Raw genomic sequence first — 21522 nt, 5'->3', positions numbered from 1 at the left:
ATGTACAGCAGTTCATTTGTTTTCTGGAGGATAAACAATGACAAGTTTAAAATTTTGGATATCGAAGAATTCTATTTCAATGTATAGTAGTTGAAATTTTACTGTAACATCAACTTTCTGGTTAGCTAGGGTCTCACTAGAATGCTCTCTTTGAGATCAAGCTATGAGACTGACCAGCTTATAAAAGTCCTTTGGTACTTGAGTGAAATAGACCATGTTGGGTGAAATTGCAAGATGAATTTTTATATACAGAATCCCCAAAATATAGTAAGTTGTGTCAGAAGTTCATTATCTTAGATACTGTGAATTCTTTAAGGAAGAAAGAGGGGGTAGCACAAATAATTGTTTTGTTGTGGCTCTGTTTGGAACAGTTGAATTAGGGAACTGACTGACTCTTCTTTGGACATCTCAAGGTGTGGGAGACCGTTGCTAGCGTTAACGCTCTGTGACAGAAATAGGTACTTACACCCATTTTGTTGGGTATAATGACCCATTTTATTTACATGTATTTGAACCTGAGAGGAGACTTTGTAATGATTCTTAACTTGAGGCTTTGAGAATCGCCTTGGAACCAAATTTTCACAAAAGTTTGAGATAGTTTTTCCTTGGGAGAGCTTTATAGGAACCCATCGTGGGATCTGGAAATGAGAATATATGTTCTGGGTTTTTCTCATGATGGTAGTGTGTGTGGCACCTTTTGACTTCTGCATACATTTGGCCAAGATGGTATTTCATGGAATCAGTACAGTGGTATTTTTAAAAAATTAAATGTTAGAATTCAGTTCATCTCTTGGAAAGTGAAGCGTATTATTTTTATTTTTAAAGTTCTGGAGGATGTGGTACCTTCAACCCAGGCCTGGTGGTTTCTTTGCAATGACTTCAGTATATATTCTGCATTTAAAATGGACAATGTGGTTGACTCTGTGTAATCTGTTTTTTTATTTATGGAATCATCTTAATGATCTGTCTGTGACACAGATACATAATATTACTGAATAAAAGCCTATATATAACATAGCTTAAAATAATTGGTAGTTTAGCCCTCTCTTCATTTTATATATTTCTATAAAACTTCCTGCAACAGTGTTCCTTCTCTGAATACCAGGAGATATTATACATTGTCCTGGGTGAAGTTCTTTTTCTTTTTTTTTTCTTCCTTTATAATCTGATTCTTTTCAGCCAGTCTTCTTCTCAGAACAGAAAATGACCCTCTAGTGTCTGAGAATCACTGTAAATATTAGAAAAGAGAGGTTTTCTTTGGTTTTGTTCTGTTTTGTTTTTGGCATAAGGAAAAGGGAGATAAAATCCTTTAACTGATCCTGAAAATATGATAAACGCTAGCCTCCCTTGCCTGGGAACAGACGTCTCTGATCTATCACTGCACACATTTCTGCTAGACTCAGACTCACATTGGGATACTTTTCAATAATGGTGCTGTAGACAGCCACTCCCAATTGACTCTACCTGCAATGACCAACATGGTGGCCACTAGCCATATGTGACATTTAAAATTTAAATTAATTAAGATTAAACAAGATAAAAATTCATTTTCTCTTTGGTAGCTGCATATAACTAGCAACTACTGTTTTGATCAACATAGATATCTGTGAAAGGTTTTATTGCACAGGGTTATTTATAATGATCAAGATGAAATCTAATTTGTCCTTCTATTTTAGGAATCTAAGCAAAACAGCTTTTATTTATTTTTTTTTAATATGAAATTTATTGTCAAATTGGTTTCCATACAACACCCAGGGCTCATCCCAACAGGTGCCCTCCTCAATACCCATCACCCACCCTCCCCTCCCTCCCACCCCCCATAAACCCTCAGTTTGTTCCCAGTTTTTAGGAGTCTCTTATGTTTTGGCTCCCTCCCTCTCTAACCATTTTTTTCTCCTTCCCCTCCCCCATGGTCTTCTGTTAAGTTTCTCAGGATCCACATAGGAGTGAAAACATATGGAATCTGTCCTTCTCTGTATGACTTATTTCACTTAGCATAACACTCTCCAGTTCCATCCGTGTTGCTACAAAAGGCCATATTTTGTTCTTTCTCATTAAGCAAAACAGCTTGTAGATAATGGATTATTATAAGCCTATCTCCTTGGCATGCTCAATAGTAGAAGTCCACATGCTCATAAGTTGAATTGGAAGAACTGTGTTCTCGAAAGAGGAAAATAATTTGGACTTGGGGATGGTGAGTAGATTGGGTATTTTCTGATATGAAAAGTCCATTTTGATTTTGTGATTTTTGTATTGTTCTGAGTCTAGTGAGTACTCTGGCCTCCAGCTCCAACTCCTCAGAGTTCTGTGTACTCTGTTCACTTGCACTGACCTCCAGGATTCTGTAATTCTTCTCTAGTCCTGTCCTACTTTATTTTATGGTGATCATAGTGGGATGGGTGATTACAAGCTGGCCACTGAAGTGCTGTATTTAACAGGAATCCTCAGAGATCATAAATTACCCATATTTTCTCTTGCCTGCTAGTTATTAACAACAATAATAGCTACTGTTAATCAAATATTTATTATGCTGTACTCTTTACGTTATTATTTTTGTAATCCTCAAGATAGTCCTATAAGGTAGGAACCATTTTTATCCTTATTTTACAGATGAGGACTTTATTTTTTTCAACGTTTATTTATTTTTGGGACAGAGAGAGACAGAGCATGAACGGGCGAGGGGCAGAGAGAGAGGGAGACACAGAATCGGAAACAGGCTCCAGGCTCTGAGCCATCAGCCCAGAGCCCGACGCGGGGCTCGAACTCACGGACCGTGAGATCGTGACCTGGTTCAAGTCGGACGCTTAACCGACTGCGCCACCCAGGCGCCCCTGGATGAGGACTTTAAAGCACAGACAGGTTAAGTGTGCGACCTGATGTCACACAGCTAGGTGGAACTAGAACAGAGCAATAGAGGTATTGATTCCAGGGTGTCTGCTCTTTTCCATTATTTTATGAAATACTCTCAAACTGTCATAAATGGATGGTTTTTCAAACTTGTGAAAGATGCTGAATCTCTGGAAATAGACCATTTCAATGTTAACTCTTAGAATCGAGCAGAGTATTTTGGCTAATTTCTTCCTCTATTCTGTTCTTCCTTGCCAGTTATTCTGATCGTGGTCCTTTTTTCCTCCACTACCATATACCTTGGAGCTGGCTTTAGAAAAGCCTCACCCTGTGGTCAGTAGCTGTATGGGGTCCATTCAGTCTTCTCTTAGACTCAGTTCATTCTATTTTGTAGCCTCTTTGAACCTTGCAACTTTTCACAGATTTCCCTAAATATGGTGATTGAATGTCTGTTCTGGTACTTGCAGACAGTCAGAAGCTATTTCTTAGAGCTCTCAGCTCGTGTCCTGTCTCTTATGGAGGAGGAAATCGAGGACTCTTCAGCAGCAGCTTCGGCATCTGGGTTAGAGCCTCTCTTCCGAAGCCCCGTGTCGCTCCACATGGCTGCATCTCTGCAGCCTTTATCCCTGTTTCCATCCTGTAACTTGAGTTTTAAGGAGGGCAGAACTATAACTGTCTATAATATTAATGATGGTTCCCTTAGACCGCTCAAAATTGTTTTTTGGACTTAGAAGCAGGGTGGTCTTCTTGCTTTTTGTTTGTTTGTTTCTTCTTTCATTAATTTACAGTAAATATTTTATGTGAAGAAGCAAACCAGTGTGTTTATCTCGAATTAAAGAGAGTATCAAATTTGCCCTCAATATGAATTCTTTCTACTTTCTCTAAAAGGGGAATAGTCCTCTTTTTCAGAAAAGTTTCCCCTTTCACATGTGTTCTGCACAAGCTTGTGAGTTATATAAAGCCAATGAGGTGACCAAGTAGGTCATTTTCCCCTTTACTACAATCCATATGAATATTGCATTCATATTTCTTAAAACCTGTAACCACTTGCATACTTCACCACCAAGTTGTGATATAGTGAATGCTGGCTGTGTCCCTCCCCCTCACCCCCGTAAGGAACTGGGTAGCTACTGGGAAAAATAGTGCACGTGGGTGCACATATTGGCACACATGCCAGAAAGATGTTTCTCTTTTGGGCCCAGACAGTGTTATTTCTGGACCTCCTTCTCTTTGAGTGGGTGAAGTCGTCTTCCCTGATAAACTTCACACGTTTAAGTGCAAAACCAGCCAGGGAATGACTCTTGGTGTTACATTCTGCGTGTGTAATAGGAGAAGTAAGGACTGTCGCGTCTTCCTGAGGGAACTCATTTGGCTTTTGGAAGGGTCTCGCCATCCCCTCAATTCCCTGTGATCCCTCTGCCAGTCTCCCCGGTGCTTAGCCCACCACCCCCCGTTTTTTCTTGGAAGTGACCTGTCTCCGCATTTTTTTTCAAAAGCAGCTTATAATAGAAAACTCAGGGGGAGCGTTTGGAGTGCTTCACTCAGGAGACTGGTAAGCTTTTGTCTCCTGCGAGCAGCCTGGCGTGCCTGCTCTGTCAGAAAAGGTCGTCTGACTCAGCCACCGAAGGCTCTTCAAGCTGCCTGAGACCAAAATAGCCCAGCTGGTTTCGTCAGGGTTGTGCCATGGCTGGTGTTAGGTTTATACAGGGCCTCTTCTATTTTAGCTCATTTCAGCTTTTAGTGAAAATAGTATATTTATTATCACGACTTGAATAAAATTATTTTTTTTTGTTCACATCATGGCGTATTTCTATATTTGCTTATGAAAGAATTGCTTATATTCTAGAATACTTGATGTGTACGAATATTGTAGATGTGTAGCCTGTGTGGGTTATGAAGTATAATAATAAATTGAATACCTGTGAACCCACCCAAGGTAAGAATTAGCGGATTGCTCATATTCCTTTTCGTCTGCCTGCATCCACTGCGGCCATAACCGTTGTCAGGGATATTGTGTTTATCAGTTCCTTGCTTTTAAAAAAAATGTTCTAAGTCGTAAGGTATGGACATATTGAAACTTATTTCCCAGAGTGCTATCCTAAGACTTGTGTCAGAAGAGGCAGGCTTTGGGAACTGTGACTTCTGTGTTCTGTCCTAATGGCTGGCACGTGCCATCTCTCCTTAGGAGATTAACTAGAGGAAAAGATTAGAGGCACATCTGCCATCCTGCCCAGCAGACACACTGGTGGGTGAGGAAGGGCAGAGAGTGATTGCAGTATAAAGGATATTAAAAAACGTTTGTTTTTGATGTTTATTATGAAGGACAATGAACATATATACAGCAGTAAACAGAAGAGTATAGTGAAGCCCCCCCCACCCCCACCCCCGAGCTCATCCCTCAGCTGCAGTGACGCTCACGCTTGCCTCCTCTACATCCCCGTCTCCCCTTTTCTCCTCCTTTCTTATCTGGGAAGAACCACCAGATTTTATACCTCAACCACATTCTAAAGAGAGTTCAAAAAAGTTCCTAAATCCTAGGGTGCCAGGCACTTTTCTAGGTTCCGGAAGCACAGCAGTGAACAAAACCAAAAAACCCCTGCCCTCACAGAGCTTACGTTCTGATGCTTAAGACGTGACAGGCAATACCCAAGGGACACAGGCAGTGTGCTATCTATTGATAAACGTTAAGGAGAAAAGACAACCAAAAAGCATGAAAAGAAACCTGAAACGCCAGGAGACGAAACTGAAGTTTTAGAGAAGGTGGGCAGTAAAAGGCCGCAGAGAGCTGACTCCTGAGTAGAGACTCCCCAGGAAGTCAGGGCACCAGCTCTGCAGCCCTGTGAGGAGGAGCCGTCTAGGCAGTAGGGGGAGCACATTCCTGGTGGGTTTGAAGACCAGGGAAGACCTACTCTCTCTTGTTCAGTGCTGGACGGCAGGCAGCCCAAGGAGCCTTGTATGAGGGCAGCTTTCTTGAGAGCAACGGCAGTCTCCTTCAGAGGCTATGTGAAATAGGATTTGTATATTTAGTTCGTTTCATAATAGTCCCCAAGAGGTGATTAGGCCTAAATCTGACCTTAAAACTCTGAGATGGGGGCGCCTGGGTGGCTCAGTCGGTTAAGCGTCTGACTTCGGCTCAGGTCATGATCTCGTGGTCCGTGAGTTCGAGCCCCGCGTCGGGCTCTGTGCTGACAGCTCAGAGCCTGGAGCCTGTTTCCGATTCTGTGTCTCCCTCTCTCTGACCCTCCCCTGTTCATGCTCTGTCTCTCCCTGTCTCAAAAATAAATAAACGTTAAAAAAAAAAAAAAAAAAAACTCTGAGATGAATGGAAGATGATTTTGTGATTGGAACCTCTTGGCTCTTATGACTCTCTGGCCCTGTTTGCAGAACTTTGCATTTGATAACACCCCGTGAATTATCTTAGCAGAAGTGATCAAACTGGTTGATAATTCACCCCGTGAATTATCTTAGCAGAAGTGATCAAATAAGTGATCAAACAATAGAAGGTGGGAACACAGTGGATTTTAATGACATGACTTAATCACTTCAGTGGATTCTGTGAACATTTAATCTCCACCAAGCAGGCCAATTAATGTATCCGTGGTTTAGAGACTTTGGTTATCTTCCTTCCTGCTTTAGAGAACACAGAAATGCCCCAGGGATAAACATAAGTCCTTTCCTCCTAAGTGTCTTTTCTTCTTAATCTTGACATTGCAAATGCCTTATGATATTACAGCTTCTAAAGCAGTGAAACTCACAATTTTTACAAGAAATAGTAAAAAGAAAAAACGTGGTTATAAATAGAAAAAATTAAAACTTCTCTCCACATAAGACAAGCACTTCTAATCAGTTAAGAGACCTCATTAGACAGATTCAGTTTCAAGCACACACATCCATACCCAGGCAACTACTGGTCATGCCTGTATGGAATTCATTCACACACACAATTCTCTGATTGACCTATGGAAATGTGATATTTATGAGAACTTGGCTGGAATGTCAAATTTGACAGTCACTGTGTGATGCATAATATGCTAAGTATTTTTCACTGCCCTTAAGTATTTACCTGGTAAAGCCCTGGTTCAGTTAGTTAACTAGAATGAGGACAGCAAGAAACTATTCCAGTCCTCCTTACTTCATCTACATGGGCCAGTTGAGTTGAACATTCGACACAAATTCTTTTTAAAAGGTGAGAGGAGGTAAGAGAGCTGTTTGATACAATACAAAAAGAACAAATACCTTCTTTCCTCCAACCCCCCCATGAACCCTGGTGACCCTTGATCCTAAGGCAGAATGCAGTCACTTGCCCATGTGTTAACTTTCGGGATGGATGTGGTAAGCAATGGATATCATTTACATTGATTTTTGTTGTTAGACCTGTTAATTTATATCTTTTATTTTACATTTCTTTTTCTTACAGGTTTTTAGTGACAAGATTTTATTCATGCTTTATATTTCATTTTATAATTATTACTAAATCACTCTGAAAGAGGTATCTGTAAGTTTCTTATGCTACAAATTCAGCCAGATAAACAGTGCTTTGACAGATAATTTCCTCACACCACTAAACTAACTGAAGTGATTGACTTTACTTATTTCAGAGTATTAAAGTATTTAAAGATCATTCGTGGCTATTAAAGGCCATTGAATTTTCATGAAATGCTACATTGGTTTGAAAATATTTGAATGCTAATGAAGATGTATTTAATGAAGACAAATTGTGTTAATGAAGACGAGTTGAGTATTTTGGCAAAATAACCTTCTCAGCAGTAGAATTACTATTACATTAATATCTGCTGTTTCTACCAAGGAAACAGTAAATATTAAAAAAGTATGGATTTGATGAATGCCTGGTGTTAACTTCACTTTTTTTTTTTTGCACACTCTTATAGATTACTAAATACAATTCTTAGACTAATGACCATTTACATCCAGAAGAATAGCAGAATAGAAACATGGTTTATTGATGATAAAAATATATTAAATCAAGTGCTAATCCTGACATTTTATTTCTTGTTGCTTGGTAACAATGCAGCAGCTATGTGAGAGAGTTCCATTATCTCGGGTACAATGGACTTCACTGCATTGTGGGGTAGCAGTACCAATTACAGCAAGTCATTTGTGTGCCATTATCCTTACAAAATTTAGGTGCTGTTTTTTATTGTCAGTGCAGATCCTGAAAGTCATTTAATAACACATTCCGTTTTTTTTTTTTTTTTTTTTTTGATGGGCTGGTGAATTTTATTCTATTTTTAGGCTTTTGAGTTTGTATCTATTTATAATTTTTGAGGCTTCACAAATTTGCATTTTGTCAATGTGTATCAACTGTATAAACTTAGGCTTTCACATTTATTATAAAGGTATGTACATTATAAGGGAAGCTTCATTAATTCTTGGTGAGCATCTTTTATCCATGACCACCTAAGGAGGGGAGGAAAAACTATCTGGGCAGAATTTTTTGCCTCATGAAAAATCATCAGAGTATATTCCTCATCCTTCTCTAATGTAAAAAATTCCTAGTTTAGTACCTGCTTCAGGAAAAGGAAACCTGTGGAACCGCTATGATTCATTTTAAATGAAAGGCTGATTTACGTTGTGTGTAGCCATATATGTTCTATATACTATTAGTTCACAGTAATTATTTAAAAGGATTGCAAAACTATAGCCCATGGCCTGTTTTTGTACCACATAAAGTTAAGAATGTTTTTATATTTTTATTTATTTAATTTATTTTTTTTTTAATTTATTTTTTAAGTAATTTCCGCACCCATTGTGGGGCTCAAGCGTACAACCCTGAGATCAAGAGTCACATGCTGTATTGGATGAGCCAGCCAGGTGCCCCAAGAATGTTTTTATATTTTTAAAGGGCTATTTAAAAAAAGAATATGTGACAGAGTCCACAAAGCCTAAAATATTAACTGGACTTCACAGAAAAAGTTTGCAGACCCTTAATTTACAGTATAATTTCTATTTTTGTAGTCCAAATATATTAAATGTCACTCTGTTATTTCTTAAAAGACCAATGAGCTCAAATAGAACTGAAACAATAGCAAGTGGTTTGAGAAGAATCAATAAAAAATTAAATCACAAGAATTTGTGTAGTAATGAAATGAATGTGCAATTTGGCAGACCCTTTGGGGAGCAACCATAAAGAAAGGAAGATCAGATACAACAACTTGTGTATCCATCCACAGTTGGTGGCATTTCTTTAAAATCCCAGTGCCTTTGTCAGTAAATCTGACTTTAATATTAGCATGAATTGATGGACTGATTTTATTAGAAGCATTTTGCCTTTTCCTGCCTGTTTCACTTGTTTCGTACTTGAGGACTAGTTTCTTGGGTACACAGATGCACAGCCAGGTGAATGTCGGTACCTCAGGACTTCTGCCACCTGAGCCATGTCTCCCATGCGGGTACAGCTCCTGCTGGCTGGCAGGAGCTGCGGTTTCCAGGAGCTGTGGAAGTGGTCTGGAGTTGCAGTTGTTCTGTGTTCCTGTCATTTGGAGGGGCCCTATAGCTCTCCTCTGGAGCTATACCCTCCGCATCCTGCAGAGAGGGAGGAGGAAGGAGAGGAGCAGGGAGGCTTTGGGCCTGATGAGCCTGATTTTCTCAGCCTTCTGAACTGTGGCTTTTAAACTTCCTGTTTTCAGTCAGAAACAGATTTATCTGGTTATTCCTTATTTGTTGGTAAGGTAATGGAAATCAGGAAGCCATGTGCTTTCTTGTATAGCACGAGTCCTCTGAAGCAAAAGAAAAGGCTGGAACCAGCCTAATGTATTTTAGTGACAAGAGGCAAAAGTCAATTATTTTAGCTAGATTTTCTTAACTCTTCTTTCTTGTAAGCAGAAGCTAAACTCTGTACTTAAGCACCATTTCTGCAGTAGCATGCATTTTATATCCCTTTCTGTTTGTATAATGCTTTTTCAAAGCACTTCCACATATATTAACCCATTTGATCCTCTTAATCACCAAGTGACATAGGAGAAGAAGCAGTTTTATTATAATGTTACAAATGAGAAAACTGAGACATGAGTAGGTTCCTGGGAGTAGATCACTAGGAAGTTGAATGGTCTTAATGAAAAGGACACTTGGAAGATTTGGTCCTGACTTTGCATGCTCCATCTGCCTCTGGCAAGACATAACAGTACTAAGGCTTTATTTTTTGAGATGCTCATCAATAAGAAGAATTGTAAAATTGAAAACGTAGGTAGGTAGATATGTGGGATTTTACAGTAGGTTGGACTTAAGTGCAAATGAAAGGGTCATGCTTGTAGCTTGGGTACTGTGTGTAGAATGGATTTTACGATGGCATAAAGGGAGACAGAGTGACCAGTAAGGAGACAGTTGCATTGATCCATGCATGAGGTGATGGTGGAGTATAGGTGGGGAAGGCTGATAGAATCGAGGTAAACAGTATTTTGGAAGAGGAATCTTTCAGACTTGCTGATGCATTGGATATGATGTGCTGGTTAGAGCAAAGGCAGAGATTAACTCCTTAGCCTGACTCGAGCAATGTTGTATCGAGTATCCTCTGGAAGGGAGTTTTACTATTGGGAATAATCTACATATATTTGATAAATCAGTCATGGAATAGAAAAGGCCATTTAGGGAAAGAAGCCCTGGGACTAAGCCCTTAGGAGTCTCACTATATTTCTTTATCTTTTTTTTTTTTTTTTTTTTTTTATAAACAGACTCTGAGATTAAGAATTGTATATTTGTTTCTCACTAGCATTGTGACCTTGGACAAATTACTTTAGAATCCCAGCTTCTTGGGGCGCCTGGGTGGCTCAGTCGGTTAAGCCTCTGATTTTGTCTCAGGTCATGATCTCGCAGTTTCTGAGTTCAAGCCCCGCATTGGGCTCTGTGCTGACAGCTCAGAGCCTGGAGCCTGCTTTGGATTCTGTGTCTCGTCCTCTCTCTGCCCCTCCCATATTCATGCTCTGTCTCTCTCTGTCTCTCGATAATAAATAAACGTTTAAAAAAAGAAAAAAAAAAAAGAATCCCAGCTTCTTTATAATATCTCCTGTCTGCCCATTTCATGGGTCTATTTTGATCACCAGTGGGACAGGGCATTTGAATATGTTTTGTAAAGCTCTCAAGTGCTATGTTCTCACCTTGATCCCTCCTGCTGCTTTAGTTAATAAACCTCAGATGACTGCTGTTGTTCTCATTGACCCAGGGATGATGGCTTTAGAACTCTATGCAGTGGGTGACACCTGGCATGGCTCACCCTCCCTACCCTTTCCATGTCTTCCAAAATTCTTGAGTTGCAAGGGAACGAAAATTCCATAACACTCCCAATTTCTAAAATCTTAGTGAGTTAACAAAAAAAAAAAACTAACCTAAATTATGCTTCAAATATATTGTTAGCTTTAATCATCAGTAAATTACCTGATATTTAAGGTTCATTAAAGTCGATCTAAATATGTTGATCCTTTCATTCAAAAACTATGATGACTCTTAAGAGGAACACCCACCATGGACACCTTGAAGAAAGGAAGGTTCTTACGAATCTGTCATTTCATTAGCTTAAGTTGCATATGCTCAAATATTGATGACCTCTCTTAGCTGTCATGTTTTAAATGGATCACTAGTTAATGACCTACTTATCTTGTTGTACTTTTGTTCAAAAGATTCAGATATTTTGGTTTGGGTTGAAAACTGAAGTTTGTTCCCTGAGGAAACTTGCTTGTGCTGACTCTCCATCTTGACTTCTTTTGAATGAAAGTAACATTTGTTATTCTTTTGGGAGCAAGAGAAACAACAGGAATAAAGAGGGACTCAGATATTCATGGATGATTTATGTTCAACCATGGACACACCACTGCCTGCAAACATTAGAGGGACAAAATGTTCAAAGTAGATTTTTTCCATATTCCTTAGGATGGAGCACACTGTTACATATAAATAAATTAGGCTGCAGGTATGTTTTCGCTGCTTCCTTATGAAAGCTCTGCCTTACTGAATTTTCACAAACTCATGAAAAAAGTATGCTTTATTTTGCTTGTTTTTAGATGAAAAGGTTTGAAACAGTTGGTTAATTTGGGAGAAATCATGAAAGATTAGAAAACAAGAATGATTGAACTATTAGAAAGTAGTGGTTTTCTACTCTGAGGTGCATTCCATGAAGAAACCAGGACCACTCATGCCCAAGAATATAGGTCACTTCTTCCACTCAGCTTCTGAATCTTGACATTGGGACACTAGTGGTTCTGTCACTGAATAACTGAGTCCACATTTCGTTGCTTTGAAGAGAATATTAAATCCAAATCCCATGGGAGGGAAGTTAAACAGGAATGTGACGAACCTAGTACCTTTTATGTGCTTTCCTGTGAAAAGGAGCTGTGTTATTCATTTAAAGAAGCTATTTTAGTTTCTTTAATAATTGGGGGAAAAGGATACAAGTTTTGCCTTGTATTGTGAAAAGTTTTTTCAGTTTAGAATTTCATTTTAACTTTTGGAAAAGCTCAGCTGGCGTAGACAAAACTCAGGGAAGAAAAATTCATCATTACCAAACTCAGACAAATACAGGTTGACTATAAAAAGCTACAGGATTAAGGCTGTTGAACTTGGAAGTTTTGGTCTAATTTAAATTTCTCTCAGTTTGAGGAATTTACAACCCTCATTCATTTTGAGAATTGGCATCTCAGAAGTGGAACTAGACCTTTAGAAATATAGGAAGTATGAAATAGAATTTTAAAAGCAATTCCATAAATCAACACTTGCTATAAAAAGTATTTTAGCTGCTGATTTATTAATAGATTTTTTCCCCGATGCTTTTGGCATTATGTTTTTACCCAAAAGGTTTTGTTTATTTTTCTTCTTGTTTCATATATTTTTTTAAAGTTTATTTATTCATTTTTTTTTTTTTTTACCTATTTATTCATTTTGAGAGAGGGAGAGAGAGAGAGAGAGAGAGAGTGTGTGTGTGTGTGTGTGTGAGCAGGGGAGAGAGGGAGAGAATCCCAAGTAGGCTCTGTGCTGTGGGCATGGAGCCCTCCATGGGGCTCAGTCCCACAAACTATGAGATCATAACCTGAGTTGAAACCAAGAGTTGGACGCTTAACTGACGAGACACCCAGGCGCCCCTGTTGGTTCCTATTTTTAATGTACAAAATAGCATTTTACAAGTAGATTGATGAGAGCTAGGTTTTATAAGGATATAGGAAAATAGAATGGAAAACTTTTGTTCAAGAAATTTATTCCTAGGAAGTAGAAGGGACAGTATAATGGTCTAAGTACAATGAATACAGCTAAAGTATGCCCTACACAGAGTGCAGTAGACTCTATAATTGAAATATTTTCAACAATGACAATAGCAGGTGAAGGAGTTGTAGCCTTGTAATAATAAAAATAGCAATGACACCAGAAGCAAGTACTATTTATACTATGCACTTAAGTGCAAAGCACTTTACGTCACCCATTGTAATTATCCAATGAATTAAGTTTTATTATCCTTATTTTATAGAGGGAGAAAATGAGGATAGGGAAAAACTTTATGATGACAAAGCCAGTAAGGGGGACAGTTAAGATCTAAACAAATTTCTTTCTGCCTCCAGAGCGTATATACTTAACCAGAAGCAAAGGATAGAAGGTGTATTTTAAGGTGCATTTGTTTTATACTTTGCAGTATTACCACTTTTATAATTTACTACCTCCATACTGGCAGAATCTTAGATCTTTATTTAGCAAATTGAATTTTTCAGTTAACTAAATGTAGCTGTAGGACAGAGGTAATACGTCCATGAACACAAAATTAGAAATCATTCAGTAACATTAACCTCTTAAAGCTTATAAAATAACCCCCTAAAAGCTATAAAATGAGAGCCTTCACACTTGGGAAGCTAGAATGGTTTTTCTCCAATTAAAAATGAGGTGAAACATGTTATATAGTAGTTTGATTCTGAGAAATTTTAGGACTCTATGTAATAAATATTGGCAATGATTAAAGAATACAGAAGTTCCCCCTCCCCCCATCCACAGTTTCACTTTGCACGGTTTCAGTTACCTGTAGTCAGTTGTAGTTCAGAAGTGGATGACCCACCTTCTGATGGTCAGTAGTAGCCTAATGCTACTTCAAAATGCCTACATCATTCATTTCACTAGAAGGGTGAGTACAGTACATTAACATATTTTAAGAGACAGACTACATTCACATAACCTGTATTACAGTATTTTGTTATAGTGCTGTTTGATTATTGGTATTAATCTCTTACTATGCCTAATTTATAAATTAAACTTTTTCATAGGTAAGCATGTATAGAAAAAAACATAGTGTATATTCAGTTTGGTGCTATTGTCAGTTTCAGGTATCCACCGGGGGTCTTGAAGCATATCCCTCATGGATAAGAAGGGACGACTGTGGGCACTTCCAGTTTCTGGTCTGGCATCTAAGGAGCCTAGAAGTCACCAAGCCTGTCCTCTCAATAAGAAAAAACTGAACAAACTGAAAATCAACAGTGCTTCTTAGAGAACTATCAGGGAATTGAGGTTGTGAGGGAAACCATTGCCTCCAAAATTAGGCAGACAGATAGGCTGATCCAGAGAATCACAGCATACTGGAGAACAAGCCCAGGAGCAGAAATCTCTGTGGGAACCAACACTGGAGTAGCAAACCCTAAACTCATTGGTGAATTGCTGGAAGCTCAGTGTGGGCAAGCTTGAGAGTGAAAAACTTTGGGGTGGCCCCATCTTGGGTAGGTGGGGGGCATACTTTCATGGGTTTTACTGCCAGGATCTCTACCAGATTCTCTCAAGGAAGATTAGAGAGAAATCTCCTTGCGCTTCCGACAGGAGGAGGGGAAAGTAGCCATTTTGAAATACACCCAGAGCATTCTCATTCTCTTCTTCTTAACAGGGTCTGCCTTCAAGAGAAACCTTTTCACCAGAGCCAAACTGACCTGGGGAAAAAGAAATACCCGACTCCAGCTCTCTAGCCTTTCAGGTGGGGGAAGGAGAATATCCAGCCCTGCCCTCCTCTCCTCTTCCTGTCTCACTTAAGTGGGGAGAAAACAAAACTGAGAAGTACTAGTGAAAGTCACGATAGTGGGTGGGGTAGGGGAAGGCTCACTAGAAGACAGACCTAATCATAAAACTGTGGATGCTTCCCTGTCCTCCCCACCTTCACAACGACCACCACACAGTAGAGTTCCTGTATCATAATTGGGAAACACAGCTGAGAGATCTTGTCTTGCACCTTATTTAAAAAGTCTCTAGGGAAATCCAAAGACGACAGAGGAGACAAAAACAAGGACACCACAGAAAAATTTAGCCTCTGATACCTGTAGCTACGGCAAACAGTAAGCACAGCCTAAACCCCAGCTAGATGAGCATAAAACCTCACATTAAGGGCCTATTTACCTTAATTTGTCTTACTCTATACATGTGTCTGGCTTTCAACAAAAATTAAAGGCATATAAAAGGCAAACGACACAGTTGGAAGAGAGAAAGCAATTAGAACCAGCCTCAGATATGGTATAAATGTTGGAATTATCAGAATGGGAACTTAGAACAACTATGACTAATAGAATGTTAATGGAAAAAGAGGGCAATGTGTGCAAGAGCTTATGGGTAATATTAAGCTGGGAGATGGAAACTAAGAGAGACTCACAAGGAAATGCTGGAAATCAAGAACACTGTGACAGAAATGAAAAATACCTTTGATGGGCTCATTAATAGAGTAGATACAGCCAAGGAAAGAATTAGTGAGCTTGAAGAAATGTCAAGAGAGACTTCCAAAACTGAAATGCATAGACAAAAAAGAATAAAATAGAACAGAATATCCAAGAACTGGGTCAATTATAAAAGGTGTAACTTGTATAGTGGGACTGCTGGATGGAGAAGGAAAAGAGAAAGGAATAGAAGAAATGTTTGAAGCAATAATGACTGCTTCCCCAGATTAATGATCGACCCCAAACCACAGATCCAGAAATCTCAGAGAACACTAAGCAGCATAAGTACCAAAAAAAAAAAAAAAAAAAAATTACACCTAGGCATATCCTATTCAAACTGCAGAAAATCCAAGACAAAGTCTTGAAAGAAGCCAGGGGAGTAAAACACCCTCTGTATAGAGGAGCAAGAATAAGAATTACATCAGATATCTCTTCAGAAACAAGTAAGCAAGGAAAGAGTGGAGTTAAATACTTAAAGGGTTGAAAACAAAAGGTGACCAACCCAGAATTCTGTATCCAGTGAAATTATCCTTCAAAAGTGAAGGAAAAATGAAGACTTTCTCAGAGTAACAGAAATTGAGGAAATTGTTGCCAGTATAGACCTGCCTGGCAAGAAATGTTGTAAAAAATTCTTCAGGAAGAAGGAAAATGATATAGGTCAGAAACTTAGGTCAATAGTAAGGAAGGAAAAATATGAGAGAAGGAATAAGTGAAAGTAAAATAAGATCTTTTGTTTTTCTTAATAGATAATCATTTGTTCACAATAATACTAACATTAATGTGACCCATAGTTATAGTTTGTGGGTAAGTAAATGATAGCAATGTACAAGGGACAGAACGGAGAGGTGGGAATACTCTGTTAAAAGGTACTTACACTGCTGTGAAGTGGTATAGTGTTATTTGAAAGAAGACTTGGCTTAGTTGTAAACGTATATTACAAATTCAGGCACAATCACTAGAAAAAGAGAGGATATAATTGATACACTAAGAAAGGAGAAAAAAATGGAATCAGATAGCTTAATTAAAGCCAGAGAAGGTAGAAAAAGAGTAGAACACGAAAAAAGAAAGAACAAGGGCAAGAAATAGAAAATGTAACAACTGTGGTAGATATTAATCCAACTGTATCAATAATCACTTTAAAAGTTAGTGATCTAATGTCTCCAGAGGCAAAGGAAACAAAAGCAAAAATGAACTATTGGGACTTCATTAAAATAAAAAGCTTCTGCACAGTGGAGGAAACAATCAACAAAACTAAAAGACAACCTATGGAATGGGAGGAGGTATTTGCAAATGACATATTTGATATAGGGTTAATATCCAAAATCTTGAAATGACTTACCAAACTCAGCACCCCCAAAATAAATAACCCAGTTAAGAAATGGGCATAAGATATGAACACTTTTCTACAGAAGAGATACAGGTGGCTAACAGACACATGAAAAGATGCTCCACATCACTGATCGTGAGGGAAATACAAACCCAAACCACGATGAGATCCCACCTCACGTCAGAATGGCTAAAATTAACAATATAGGAAACAACAGATGTTGGCAAAGATGTGGAGAAAGAACCCTCTTACACTATTGGTGGGAATGCAGATTGTTGCAGCCACTCTGGAAAACAGTATGGAGGTTCTAAAAATAGACCTGCCTTATGATCCAGTAATTGCACTACTAGGTATTTACCCAAAGGATACAGAAATACTGATTTTGAAAGGATACACGCACTCCAATGTTTATTTTATAGCAGCCTTATCAACAAGAACCAAACTATGAAAAGAGTTCTGTGAAAAGAGCCCAAGTGCCCATCAATTGATGAGTGGATAAAGAGGATGTGGTATGTGTGTGTATGTATGTATGTATGTATGTATGTATGTGTATTTATGTTTTTCACATATATGTGTATTTGTACATATGTATACACACATATACATGCAGTGGAATATTAGCCATGAAAAAGAATGAAATCTGGCCATTTGCTATGACATGGATGGAGCTAGATTATATTAAGCTAAGTGAAATAAGTCAGAGAAAGACAATACTGTATTATTTCATTCATATGGAATTTAAGAAACAAAACAGATGAACATAGGGGAAAGGCAGGGATAAAACAGAGGGAAGCAAACCATAAGAGACTCTTTATAGAGAACAGGGTTGATGGAGGGAGGTGGGTGGGGAAGGGCTAAATGGGTGATGGGCACTAATGGAGGCACTTGTGATGAGCACTGGGTGTTATATGTAAGTGACGATTCACTAATTTCTATACATGACACCAATTTTACCATATATGTTAACTAGAATGTAAATTAAAACGAGATTAAAAAAAGATTGTTGTTTGCACTGTTAAAACAATAAAAGTTAGTGGTCTAAATATGCTAATTAAAAGACAGACTCTCAAGAGTGGATTATACAAGACCCAAATATATGTCATCTATGGGAAACCCACTTTTATTTTTTTCCAGCTTTTTTGAGATATAATTGACATAACATTGCATAAATTTAAGGTATACAACCTGTTGATTTGATCCACTTATATATTATAAAATGATTGCTGCTGTAGCATTAGCTAATACTGTGATCACCTCATATAATTACATTTCTTTTTTATGATGAGAACATTGAAGATTTACTCTCTTAGCAACTTTCACATATATAATACAATATTGTTTACTATAAATCACCGTGATAAGCATTAAATTTCCAGGACTTGTACAACTTATAACTGGAATTTTGTACACTTTGACTAAGATCTTTCATTTCCCCCATCCAGCATTCTACCTCTGAAAAAAACATTTTTAATATAAGATGCAGAAAGACTAAAAGTAAAAGGGTAGCGAAAGAAAGACTATGACTATGCCAACACTAATCAACCTAACCCTGGAGTAGCTGTTTAACATCAGTCAAGCAGCTGCTCTCAAAGACAGTTTGTCAGTTTCTAACAAAACTGACCATCCGCTTACAATTGCGCTCTGGACGCTAACCTATTCTACTGGTTGGAACTCTTCCTGAAAGAGTCATAAATTGCCTGTTTTTGTTTGTTTCCTTATAGAATGTATAGTGGGCTTGTTTACGTGGTCAATGTGAGCCATTGTTGAGTTTGATACTTGGTTTCCTGTATGTGTCCCAAATATCCAAGCACTGCTTTTCTGGTCCTGTGTGCAGACTTTCATAAGGAAATATAAGTTTTATTCTTTGAAGAAGTTGCTGCTGGATGTGTGACCATGTAGAGATAAAAACAATGCTTCACTTAAGTGGGGAAGTGGATAGTCAGCTAGAAATCCATTCTAAGTTCATAGTTAAGTTCATAGCTTGCCAAATCAACAAATTGCCACCTTCAGAGCTGTTTGGAAATAGAGCAAAAGATATAAGTTCACATATGATAGGGATCTGCCACATAAGACACAGTGATTATCTTAGACTGTCTCACAATCTAGTTGATGAGATAGGGCTCACCTAGATATTTAGACCAGTGAGTTCTAAATTTAACAATCAAGATAGTAATTGCTGTGGGATCCTGCCTGCTCTTGTGGGCTGTGGGGTTGTGCCTCTGACCCCACAGGACCTCTTTCTGTTTGTTGGACTAGTTTCTGCAGATATTTGTATATGGTGGATTGTCACTCTTGGCTCACAGTCTAAGGTGTGAATGGGCCAAAACTGGATGTGGAGACCCTTCCTGCATGGAACCAAGGGCCTTGAAGGAACGAGGGAATTGGATGTCTCTTGGCTTGATTTCCTTAATTCCTGTTCTTATATATTGTAAGATTATGACCACATTATGTATGTTTTTCATTACACAAAACATTAAGGGTGTTTTTGCAGGTCATTAATATCCCCTCTCCCCAAAAGGCTATTTTCCATAGTTATACTCAAATATGTATTAATAACTCTTTATTGTTGGGTTTTTATGGTGTTTTCCACCTTTCACTATTGTCAATAGTGCTTTAATGAGTATCCTTGTTTTTGTGCATATCTGATTATTTTCTTTGACAAAATTCCTAGAATTATGTATAAATACTGCTAAATTGTTCTCTAGGAAGCTAATTTCAATTATAATCCCATAGTGATATGTAAAAGCATGGCTTTGAACCATTCTTGACAACATGAATATTATACTTAATATTTTTTTGATAATTTGCTAGGTGAAAAATGCTGTCCTGTGGTTTTAATTTGTGTATCTTGGATGACAAGGGAAGTTGAATATTTATTGGCTATTTATATTTCCTTTGTGATTTTATGTGTTGTTGTAGGTAATACTATCGTTATTTTAATGGGAATGTCTCTAGCATTTCATTCCTAGGTGTTCTTGAATCTCCCACTTAGATGAAGAATTATAAAAGAGAGAAGCTGATGTGTACTCTGGAGCTGGGCTCTATGGGTTTGAACCCAGCTTTCTGGGAGGATCTTCCTAGCTGCCCCACCTTGGGGGAAAACTTGATTGGCTCTAGCTAGTAGACCAGAAAAGGAAGAGAATCTTGAACCCATAGCAGTGACTTAATTATGGAAGTAAAGATGGATAAGGTTCTCAGACGTAGCCGTGACTGGCAGCTATACCCACAGAACCCATTCCTAAAATAAGGTGTGAGTCAAGTGCTCTGTTGATTCACTGTTTTGAGACAGCTCTCTAAAACTTATGCCTGTGATTTCCCACAAAAGCGTCTCATTGCAAATGAGGGCATATATTCTGTTGAGAAAGAGAACGTAAGAAAAGGCCAGGGGGGATTTCTAACATAATATGATGATTTGGGAATCTTTACCTATGATATTCTCTCCTGAAGGCTACCGAATAGTAAGCCATGGTGTGACTAACATAAATCAACGGGATACTCTCTTACAAAACTATCTTGTTGCAAAAAAAGGACAAAGATTCCTTTTACTAATTTTACTTTCTCCTTTAGTTTACCTAACATCTTTTGACCTACTTATTGATTTATTCCGTGTTGGTGTTAAGAATTTAGCTTGTGATTTTAAAGTCACTCCTATTAAAATAATAGTGGCTTTCCTCACTCCTTCCAGAGACCTTGTCAAAAAATGTTATTTTTTCCACTTCAAATATAGATCTAGTCTACAAATACTGAAGTGATAATTAGGGCTTATGCAAGATTGTTTCATTTTAAAAATTAGCTGCTTTTTTTTTTTAAAGGAGTTAACTCTCCAAATCTTTCTTGTTCAAGAATATAGCTTTAGAAAGAAGGCATTTTAAAGTCATAACTTACATAAATGATTTAAGTAAGAAATGTGTGAGAGGAAAAGTGATAAACATTACTCATTGACCCCTTTTGTGTTACTGTATATATTTCTTATGAACACATGTCAGCATGTATCATTATTATAGGTTTAGCACATAGCATATGGCACCCTTCTAAAATTAGAATATATTCAAATTTCCCAGTGGCCTTTACTAGGCCCCTAGAAAATCCAGGTGCACAACCAAAAATTAGTAATGGTGAGAGAATGTAATTGCGAAGTTGTTAAAATTTTCTTTTCTAGAGAGAAGCCACAGTAATCAAAAACTGCCCTAGCAGCATTAGTTCAGGTGAACTCTCCTGTGAGTTTTTTGAAATATGAAGGAAATCGCATTTCTTTTTGGTTCAGGATAGCTGTTGCCATTTCTGATAGCTTTTCCAAAGTGAGGTTCCTCATTTCACGAAGTAAAATTCTCAGACTTTCCGCCGCTCCCATGCCTGCATGCCCTAAATCTCTTCACAAGTACCCTCTTGCCACATCCCCCCAGACCACAATATCTCCTGACTCCAGCACTTTGCCCTTACCATTTCTTCTGCCCGGAATGCCCTCCCCATCCTTTTTTGTTTGTTTGTTTCCACCTTCTGAGGGGAGCTTTTTCTCTGTTACAGCATTTATCACCACGTGGTACTGTGATTAGCTGTTTGCCTATCTCCTCCATTAGATTGGGAGCACTTCGTGGGACCTTGTCCTACTCATCTTTGTATCCCCAGCATCTGGCACAATGCCTGGCACATAATAGATGATCATTAAATGCTCTTTGATTC

The 21522-nt window shown here is 38.2% G+C and overlaps 1 protein-coding gene across 2 annotated transcripts in view; it reads left to right on the top strand.

Annotated features, from left to right (window-relative positions):
• The window catches only part of OXCT1 (3-oxoacid CoA-transferase 1), a 137680-nt gene that overhangs the window by 32616 nt on the left and 83542 nt on the right, over positions 1-21522 (top strand). The gene's annotated exons all lie outside the window — the stretch shown is intronic.

This window comes from Puma concolor, chromosome A1, assembly GCF_028749965.1.
Source record: "Puma concolor isolate L17-30 chromosome A1, mPumCon1.1.hap2, whole genome shotgun sequence".
Lineage (NCBI taxonomy): Eukaryota > Metazoa > Chordata > Mammalia > Carnivora > Felidae > Puma > Puma concolor.
This window is presented reverse-complemented; position numbering and strand designations above follow the sequence as displayed.